Raw genomic sequence first — 11,082 nt, 5'->3', positions numbered from 1 at the left:
TCACTGTTCTTGGGAGTGATTCAAGGGAAGGGAAGGGCGTGGAAGGAAAAAAAGAGGTCAAAAGACACCCTGGGATGAACTACCCATAAACCTGGGCTGACATCAGAAAAGTTGATTGGAGCCCTTACCACATGGATAAGGGACGCATTTCCAGGAAAGGGGGAAAATATGGGGAAAATGGAAAAATGGAACAATGAAATGGGAAACAACTTCCACATTGCTGTGAAGAAAACCAAATGGAAATGTCTATGTAATCACTAAGACCTGAATCTGTAGGTAGTCCTTGACTTACAACTACAATTGGAAACAGACTTTCCATTTTTAAGCAAGACGTTTTGTTAACTGAGTCACGCCCAATTTTTACAACATTTTTCATCCTATTGTTAAGTCAAATGCTGCATTTGTTAAGTGGATCATGCAGTCATTAAGTAAATCCAGCTTTCCCCCACTGACTTTCCTTGCTAGAAGATGGTTGGGAAGGTTACAAATGGGCAGTCATATGACCCTGGGATGCTGCCATGGTCGTAAGTGCCATGGTGAGTTGTATTCTGACTGAGGCTTCCCCCAAAACCCCTTTTATTAAACGAAGGTGAATTTCTTGGCTTCACCTTCAGCCAAAGGCCTGGCAAACCGTCTTTCAAGGGTCTAATTAGGAGCACAGACCTTATCTAGCTTGGAGAGCTGCCAAGCGAATAATTTCAAACGCAGCGCTGACAAGGAAGGGCTCGGCACAAGAGTCTCTGAGATGCACAGACAGCTCTTCACACTGCTGCAACGAACAAATTGTTTCCTGCAAAAGCCTCCTCCCCTTTTGCTCCTCTTTTAATCCCTATGGGAGGGTCTATATATCGTCCACTTGTGGCTTTACTCCCACGTGGACCCTTAGTTCGTAATTGTTCTCTTTTGGCAGCTCTGTGCATGTGCAGGCTGGAAACCGGCTCCAGCTGCTCTTCCGCCTCACTGCTGTCTGATTCTGAAGGTAGCTGATAACTGCCAGACTGCCCCGGCCCCGTCTCTGCTTCTGCCTCATCCGAGCCTTCCTCAGCCTCCAGGACTGGCCCATGTTCCTCCCCAACCTCCTCACTGTCCGACTCTGCTCCCAGTGCTGCTAGCCTGCGGGCCACAACAAGTGGTCCCACTCAGCGTGTTGGCGATGGTGAGTTGGCTGTGGTGAATTGTCCCACAGCAAGTTGGCCACAGCAAGTTGTCCTAGACCCCCACAGGACCATCTTACTGTATAGACTGCTGATATTATACCATGAATGATATACATCTGAAAAGCAACTTGGTAAAAACCTCCTGAATATAAATTTTCCTAACTGAACTGATGCTTACTTCAAAGCTACTAGGTTTTTTTTTTTTTTAATTATTTGAGGTGGAAAAGAAAAGATGGTATTTTAGAAATAGCAAAGAACGACACAAAATCTATTGTGTAGGCCAGTTCAAACCAATGTACCTGCAAACCAATCAACCAACGAAGCGACTCGCAGGCTCTGTCAAAGAATTCAATCCCTTCTTCACATTGGTACTTTCCATTTCCAAATGTGCAGGGTTCCAATTCTCCTTCTCGGCCAGGGCATTGGTAGCCGTGCAGGCAGGAAGTGAAAATTTTTTGCAGCATAACATCATATGAAAAAAAAATGCCAACTTGAAAAAAATTGCCTTCTCTGACGCAAATCAGTCTGCAGTCTGAATAGAGTTATCTTTATTTCGGATTCAGACTGGCAGACAACCAGTTTCATCACCAAAATTAATTGGTGTAAATTATAGACATCCATGTTTATTTCGCTTTGGGTCCTGGATCCAGTTTGTGGGCAGTGCGTGCGTGTGTGTGTGTGTGTGTGTGTGTGTGTTGCCTTTAGCACCTCTTACTGCTCCTGTGTGAATTTGTTCAGAGCTTCTCTGCTGATAGAAGGATTTAGAAGCTGGTTGCAGGTTCTCTGAGACATGGAATGAATCCAAGCTGATTGGTTGTGGGGCTGCTTTGAATGTTCCTTTGTTATTGCTTTAGATACAGATAGTCCTCAACCTATGATTACAATTGAGGCCAAAATTTCCATTAACAAGCTAAACAATTGTTAAGTGAGTTGCCTCATTGAATGACCTTTTCTGCCACAGGTGCTCTGATGATGTTACCTAGTTTGGGTAATGAAACATCTGCATAAATACAACCAAACTCAGAGAGCACTGAGGAGCCTTCATTTCAACTCTGAGCCAGGGGTGGGATTCTACCAGTTCGCACCTATTCACTAGAACCGGTTGTTAACATTCTAAGCAGTTCGGAGAACCAGTTGTTAGAAGAAATTACTGGCCTAATCCTGTAAGGAAGGCAGGAAGGAAACATTCTGGTGTTGCTTACAGAAACTGCCTCTCCATTAACCCTTATTACATTCTTGGCAGGACTAGACTTCCTGTCTCAGGAACCTCTCTGGAGTTTCTTTTCCCCTCCTTTGCTGGTACTTTGCTTGTGTGGAGTGACCAAAGTTACAATGGCACTGAAAAAAGTGACTTATGACTGTTTTTCACACTTATGACTGTTGCAGCATCCCCAGTCATGAGAGGCCAGGCGAGGAGATGTGTGCCTCGATGTGAATGACATTGAGTAGGCCACACCCAGCCAGTAACATGACCACCAAGCCATGCCCACCCAGTCACATGACCATCTAAGCCATGCCCACCACTGAAGCCATGCCCACAGAACCAGTTGTTAAAAAATTTGAATCCCACCCCTACTCTGAGCTACAGATATTCTTCTTTATCAATTCAGGGGTTTCCTTTGCTACAGATTCAGGCAGTGCTACTGCTTTTTTTGATTAAGATCTGAATCAAATCAGAACAGGATAGGAAATAAACAAACAATAGCTGAAAAAGCCTAATTTCTCCTTTGTTGTTACACATTCCAGATCAGTCTGATGAATTCTACAAAATAATAATTTTCTTTTATCAGATAACAAGATTTGTATTATAGGTAATGTTGCTAAATTACCCAGGGCTGCCGTAAACATCTGCAACTAGCTATCCTCGGGTTCCAATGATTGAAATATTCATATGGTTCTCTCTATTTAAAGTTGTTTTCTTCTCTTTCAGAAGAATCTGTTAGCTACTTTTCAAACTAACAAATTTTATTAACAGGCACATATTTTTATTTGTCACTTTCAAACTAGTGGCAAATAGTTTAATAATTTGTCCACCCAAGTGAGGCCACGAGTATGTCTCACCAAATGGCTCCCAGAGTGGACACGGTTAAGACTAAAAGAAAAATAATGCACCAAGCACAGGTTCCAGACCATCACTCTGGCCTGGATGGGCTTACAGGCATCTGAGCTAAAAAGCACTCAGCCCCTTTCATCTTTTCAAACCAACAGGATGCTGGAAAGAAATTGTGCAAAGGACATCAGGACTCTTATGTTTCAGCAGAAATTTGGAGCTCAGTTGTGGTCGTAAGTCAAGGACTACCTGTCCTGCGTTTTTTGCCCGAACAGCCATGGCATCGGTTGCCAAGCCCAGCTAAACGGGCAAATCTGGTGGCAGGGCCAAGCGAGGGAAAGGCTGGGTGGTTTTGAAAATGGAGCCACAGGGGGAAAGCTTTCAGGGAATCAATTCTCCACAACATTCTCATGGAAGACACCGTTGCGCTACTGTGTCTCACGCCCGCTTCCCTTCCAGGGTGGGCCTCTGGTTAAGAGCTGGGAAGGCTTCCAGAAACCACCAGGAGCCGAGAGACTTGCCTGCCCGATTTATTTTGCTTTGAGGTCTGAAAGGCAGGCAATCTGCTGAAGGCAGAAAGACCAGTTTCCAGGAGAAATTCCTTTTGCCAACACATAGTGTTATGACACAATAGGAGCCCTGCCGTTGTTTCACCACCCATCTCTGCTCAAGGGGAAGCCTCAGGAGATGGCATGGCTTGGCTGAGACCACTTAAAGAACCCAACATTGGATGATTAGAATAGAATAGAATAGAATTCTTTTATTGGCCAAGTGTGATTGGATACAGAAGGAATTTGTCTTGGTGCAAATGCTCTCAGGGTACATAAAAGAAAAGATGACTAATGTAAGTCAAGAGTCAAGAATTATAACGTACAACAAGTAATGATACTCACAGGATACAATACGCAAACAAATCATACTAGGAAACAGTCCATATAAATCGTAAGGATACCAGCGACAAAGTTACAGTCATACAGTCACAAGTGGGAGGGGATGGGTGATAAGGAGTGATGAGAAGATTAATAATAATAGTAATACAGACTTTGTAAATAGTTGGACATCATTGAGGGAATTATTTGTTTAGCGGAGTGATGGCATTCGGGGAAAAACTGTTCTTGTGTCTAGTTGTTCTGGTGTGCAGTGCTCTGTAGTGTTGTTTTGAGGAAAGGAGTTGAAACAGTTTATGTCCGGGATGTGAGGGATCTGTAAACATTTTAACAGCCCTCTTTTGACTCATGCAGTACACAGGTCCTCAATGGAAGGCAGGTTGGTAGTAATTATTTTTTCTGCAGTCCTAATTACTCTCTGAAGTCTGTGTCTGTCTTGTTGGGTTGCAGAACAAAACCAGACAGTTATAGAGGGACAGATGACAGACTCAATAATTCCTCTATAGAACTGTATTAGCAGCTCCTTGGGCAGTTTGAGCTTTCTGAGTTGGCACAGAAAGAACATTATTTGTTGTGCGTTTTTGATGACATTTTTGAGGTTAGGTGTCCATTTTAGGTCTTGTGATATGATAGAACCTAGAAATTCAAAGGTCTCTACTGTTGATACTGTGTTGTCTAGTATTGTAAGATGTGATGGTATGGGAGGGTTTCTCCTAAAGTCTATTACTATTTCTATGGTTTTAAGTGTGTTCAGTTCCAGATTGTTCTGGTTACACCACAAGGCAAGTTGTACAACCTGCCGTCTGTATGTGGATTGGTCGTTTTCTCGAATGAGACCAATCACTGTTGTATCATCTGTATTATTTTTATTGGATGATTATTGTTGTTTTTATCATTGTTGTTATTATTAGATTATTATTGGGTTATTATGATTGTGATTATTATTGGGTTATTATTATACACAAAAAACAACAGTGTACACAGCAAATGAGATAACTATGCTGGGTTTCGTATCACAAATCACTAGTCAAACACTTCCAAAGCATTTAGGACTGTGTGATGTATGGGCAGATTATGCGAGCAGATCCCAGTAAGGTGGCCTTCTGCAGCTGACCAATGGTGATTTTGTCAGCGCCAACTGTTTTTAAGTGCTTGCCTAGGTCTTTAGGCACAGCACCCAGTGTGCCAAGTAACACTGGAACCACCTTCACTGATTTATGCCAGAGTCTCTGCAGTTCGATTCTCAAGTTCTGATATCTGGTGATTTTTTCAACTTGTTTCTCATTGATTCAGCTGTCACCAGGTATGGCAATGTCGACGATCCACACTTTTTTCTTCTCCACAATCATGATATCCGGGGTGTTGTGTCCCAAAACTTTATCAGTCTGCATTCGGAAGTCCCATAATAGTTTTGCATGCTCATTTTCGACCACTTTTTCAGGCTTATGATCTTACCAGTTCTTCGCTATAGGCAGATGGTAGTTGTGACACAAATTCCAGTGGACTATCTGAGCGACTGTGTTGTGACATTGTTTGTAGTCAGTCTGAGCGATTGTCTTACAGCAGCTCAGTATGTGATCAATGGTTTCATCCGCTTCTTTGCAGAGTCTGCATTTGCGGTCATCAGCAGATTTTTCTATTCTGGCTTTTATTGCATTCGTTCTGATGGCTTGTTCTTGGGCTGCAAGAATCAGGCCTTCTGTTTCTTTCTTCAGTGTTCCACTGGTCAGCCATAACCAGGTCTTTTCCTTATCTACTTTTCCTTGGATCTTTTCAAGGAACTGTCCATGCAGTGCTTTGTTACACCAGCTGTCAGCCCGAGTTTGCATTGCTGTTTTCCTATATTGATCCTTGGTATGCTGCACTTTAAGCAGCTTCCTATTGTTGACCTCCATCAAAGCTGGTTCAACACTGTCTTTCACATAATCTGCCAGAGCATGCTTCTCTTCAACTGTCTGCTTCACTTGCAAAAGTCCTCTGCCACCTGCTTTTCTGGGCAAATATAGCCCGTCAACGTCACTACGCGGGTGCAGCACATAGTGTATGGTCATCAGTTTTCTCATTTTCGTATCCAGGCTGTCCAGCTCTGCCTGTGTCCAGTTTATGATGCCAGCAGTAGTTTTCTGATCTTTTGTGTCTATTCTTTGCTGACCACATTTTTCACTTGCCCATGCTTGACACTGTCCAGCTGCAGTATGCCCAGGTATTTGTAGGCTTCAAGTTGGTGGCACTTGATGGTTTGTCCATTGGGCATTTCGATTCCATCACTTTCTACAATCTTCCCTTTCTTCAGTGCCACTGTGACGCATTTGTCCAGGCCGAACTCTATGCTGATGTCAGTGCTGAAAATTCAAACTGTATTGGGCAGTGACTAGATTTCGATTTCTGATTTTCCATATAACTTCAGATCATCCATGTACAACAGGTGAGAGATTTCTGTAAATTTTTAGCAGTTTGATAACCCAGGTTAGTTTTCTGTAAAATTGTTGGCAGGGAGGTCATGGCGATGATGAACAGCAGAGGTGACAAAAGATCACCCTGGTGGAACTTCCGGTTTGTCAGCTTCGCGGCGGCAGGGATTTGCGAGCTGCGCGATCCCTGCCGCTAGCCGTTTTTGGGGCTCCGACCCACACGGGTGCGGAGCTAGGCTGCCCTGCAGGGGCAGCTGAAGGTAGGGGGATCCGGAGAAGGGACTGGGGTGTTGCAGACCCCTCCTGGCCGGCAGAACCCCTTTTCCCAGGACGGTGCAGCGGCGGTCCGTAATGGCCGCCACAAAGAAGCTGGCAGCCGGGTAAGAATGCGCAGGAGGAAGTGGAGAAAGTGATTGAGAGGAGAAAGTTTTCTTGGCTCCTAGGACTCTAAGACATATTTAATAAAATTCCTGAAAAGTATGACTTTCTGAATAATACCTGCCAGAAGAGGAAAAAAGCGGCTGCTTGAAGGTGCTGAAAGGATAGCTTTCCCTCTTTTCCTACGGAATAAATAACTGGATATTAAGAAACCTATTTTTAGGTGGAAATTGGTTTTAAGCGATGAGTGGGAAGAGAGAGGATTAAAAAGAAAATATTTGTATGCTAAGATTTGTTGGAGCAGATGCCTTAAGGATTTGAAGACTAGAATATATTGTAATAAGATTTTAAACAGATTTGGACTTTCTTTCTCTTTGATTGATATTACCCCAGAAGGAGATAGTGAGAACTCTGCCTTGGTTTGGACTGATTGATAACTTTGGGACTGTTTTATCTTTTTTATTTTCTTTTGAATATTCTGGTTGTTGTAAGAAGAAAGAAGGAGAAAAGAAAAGAAAAGATTTATAATGGCTCTTTCTGTTGAGGAACTAAGAAATGGTGTGGAAGAAGCTTTCCTTTTCTTAGAAATGGCGCTTACTAATTATCAACAAAAATTACAACAGATGAAGACAGCAGAGGAACAAGAAAGAAAGGAAGGAGCCATCTTTAATGAATCTCAGAATTTGATCCAGAAAAAAGGAAGAGAGAAAGAAAAGAAAGAAGAAAAGAAAGAAAACTAAAGGATTTAAGGACTTAAGATCTAAAAAACATTTAAGAAAGGGAAAAATAAAGTGCAAAACCAATATGATGATTGTAAACAAAGGGGAAAAGAAATACGACAGAGAAGGGAAGCCGGTAAGGCAGAGGCTAGAAGAAGGGGGTAGAAAGGTTTGTTGGGAAAAGAAAGAAAGGGAAAAGGTGGAGAAAAGCTACAATGTTTTGAAATTAAATGGAAAAAGGAATTTTTATGGATAATGGATAAAGTATAATTTTTAAAAAAAAAAAAGATTTTGCAAGGTACATAAGATGAGATGGTAGTATTGCAATGGTTTAAGAGTTGATAAGAGATTAAAATGTTAAAATGTTTAAAAATGATTGGTTTTAAAACTTAATAATAGGAGAGGTTTAGAATATTGTTTTAATTAAAGAGTTTAATAAAATTATGGTATTGATGTTATTATAAAATTTTTATTATAGTATTTCTTTTTAATATTTGGATTTATTCTCTAATTATGCACTTAATTGTGTTGGATGTATTAGTTAGATAGAATGTACCAAGCAAAATCTGATTATTATTTTAAAGATTAATTTGATTAACTTAGGGGAGATAGAAAGGCATCATACTCTGATTAATGATTTCAGGAGAAACTGATTTTCTTTTTTTCATAAGGGATGAGACAAAGGGATGATAAAAATGGACAAAAGATACAAATATAATGATTTAAACTAAGATGATTAATTAAGGTAGAATTAAGAAGTGTGAAATATGTGGAGAAGTTAATATAGAAGGCTTAGAATGGTAAATAAAATAAGTAATGATATGTAAGATGAGCATGAATATAATTGAAGTCCATGAAGAGAGACACCTGGGTCCAAGTTACTTTCCAAAAGATATTTTTTATGTTTTGTGTGTTGTGTGTATATGTCTTTTTGGGGGAGAATTGGTAAAAACTTGTAGAAATATAGAATGAGAATAATGGTAACTAAGTCAGAAAGAATCAGATGAAATAATAATAATGATATTGAATAAGAGTAAAGAGAAGTAAAGAGAAATTGAATAAGAGGTTTTGGTATATTATATGGAAATGGTTTAAAACAGAATCATAATTTATCTGACTTGTTAAATTTACAATGGAAAAAGGTTTAAACATGTAATGAATAATGATAATTTGTGTGTTTTAAAAATTAATAAAACTTGTTTTTTTAAAAAAAAAAAAAAGAAAAAGAGAAAAAAAAAAAAAAAAGATCACCCTGGAAAATCCCTCTTTTGATGTTGACCAGTCCGTAGCTTTCACTTCCAATAAACAGTTCTGTTTTCATGTGCTTCATTGCATTTGCAGTGAAAGCACCAATGCACTTGCATATTCCGATGACATCCAGGCACTTGATGATCCAGCTGTGCGGTAGTGAATCAAATGCTTTCTTGTAGTCAATCCAAGTTGTGTACAGATTTGTTTTTAGGCTTTTGCAGTTCTCTAGAATCATTTTGTCGATCAGGAGCTGATCTTTTGTGCCTCTGTTTCTTTGTTTGTTTCCTTTCTGCTCTACTGGCAAGATGTTATTTGCTTCTAGGTAGTCCTGGATCCTGTCAGCTATGATGCTGGTCAGCAGCTTGAACATGGTTGGCAGACACGTTATTGGCCTGTAATTTGTAGGTGTTGCCCCTTTTGCTGGATCCTTCTGTATCAAGTAGGTTTTCCCAGCTGTTAACCATTCACTGATGTTTCCTGTCTGCAGCATCTCACTGAATTGTTCGGCCATTTTTTTGTGCAGGCTGGTCAGGTATTTGAGCCAAAAGCCAGGCAATGTCCAGTTCTTGACTTTTCACTCTGTTGCTTATCATCTCAGTAGTTATTTCCAATTGGTCCATTTTGTTCTTGGAGAATTTCATCTTAAAGTCTCTGATCCACCTAGCATTTTTGTTGCAGCATTTCTCAGTCTCCCACAGGTCTTTCCAAAACAGAGTAGTTGCTGTTTTGTCAGGTTTTTCAATATTCATATCCCCCGTCTGATTCAGACTCTGATAGAACCATCTTTGGTCTGATTGGAACAATTGATTTTGTTTGTACTGGATGACTCTGGCTTCGTATCTTTCAATTTTTCTTGCTGTTGCTGTTATCTGCTGCTTCACAATTTCCAATGCTTCATCAATTTTTCTTGTGTTGAGCCCGTATTTTTTAATCAGATGTTTCTTGATCTTGCTGTTCTTCAGCTTTTTCTCCTGAAAATTCTTCAAGTTGCTGGCATCTGCTTGCAGGCTCTTGATTTTCAACTGCAACCTGATTTTCCACTGTGGTTTTCCAGTCAATTTTCTAGAGGGCTGCGGCGGTTGAATCCCCAGTTTTTCAGTTACTATGACTGCTGTACTGTAGGCAATTTGCTTGTTCAATTGATATCATCTGGACTGCTGCAAGTGCATAATTCGCATCTATCATCAATGGTGCCAAATGTTTTCTAGGCACAGTCTTCAATGTTGGAAGCCTTCTTTCTGCATTTGATGCAGCATGTGCCAAGATTTTAGCTTTCAGTTCTTGCTGCCTGGCATTGAGTACTCTTGATGTTTCAATGACTTCAGGCCCTTGCTGTTCCTGTTCTTGCAAAATATCTCAATTTTCTTTGAATTCAGGCCGTTCAGTTGCTCCAGATGTTATTGGAGTATTTTCTGCTGCCACTTCAGCAGTCTGCTGTTCAGCAATCTGTGTTCCCATTTCACAATTTTTCCATATTTCTTCTGATTCGACTTCACTGAGCACTTTGTTCTGAGTGATAAATTGTTGCTGATCAGCTAATTGTAATTCAGTTATCCTTGATCTGGATATTCTTGTTTCCATAATTTGCACATCCTTTTTTGGTAGCCTAATTTTTCTGGTTCTGCTTTGTAGTAGCATTTCATTTCAGTGCGGTTCTCCGACATAGTGTATTTCTGCCGCTTCTGAGGTTGTTCAGCTTCCTGCAGGCCCATGCCCTGGTTGCTCAGCTATGGGACCCATGGCCTCTAGCCCACTTGTCAATGGATGCCCAGGTTCCCCAACACCCGACACAGTCCTTGTTAACCCGGGCAACGACTGAGCTGGTATAGGCTTCGTTTGGTTGTGTTTCACCATGATTCATTGCATGGGTTATTGAGGGCACTCAGTTGTGCTTCTTGGCCAAGACTTCTCTGACATGGTTGGACCTGCTGGTAGTTTGCACTACCACCAGCACAGCTCTCAGCTTCATTGGAGCAGTTAAGACCCCCCCACATCAAGACAGCACCCTGTGGGGGGGGTTATTATTATTGTTATTATTATCTCTTTTATTCATTAAACATGAAACTCTGTGAACATTTAAAAATGTATCACAAATATCATTGACTGGTGATGATGGTTGATACGGGTTGCTGCCAGCATCCTAGGTATCAACCAAGTATTTTCTTGAGATGGACAATGTTCCGAGTAGCTCAGTTTTTTGCAGTTCTGCTGATGTTATTACAGGAAACT

The sequence above is a fragment of the Notechis scutatus genome, chromosome 8, assembly GCF_049901735.1.
Source record: "Notechis scutatus isolate UNSWTSFEM ecotype Mainland chromosome 8, rNotScu1.2, whole genome shotgun sequence".
NCBI classification, from domain to species: Eukaryota; Metazoa; Chordata; class Lepidosauria; order Squamata; family Elapidae; genus Notechis; species Notechis scutatus.
Note: the sequence above shows the minus strand (reverse complement) of the source record.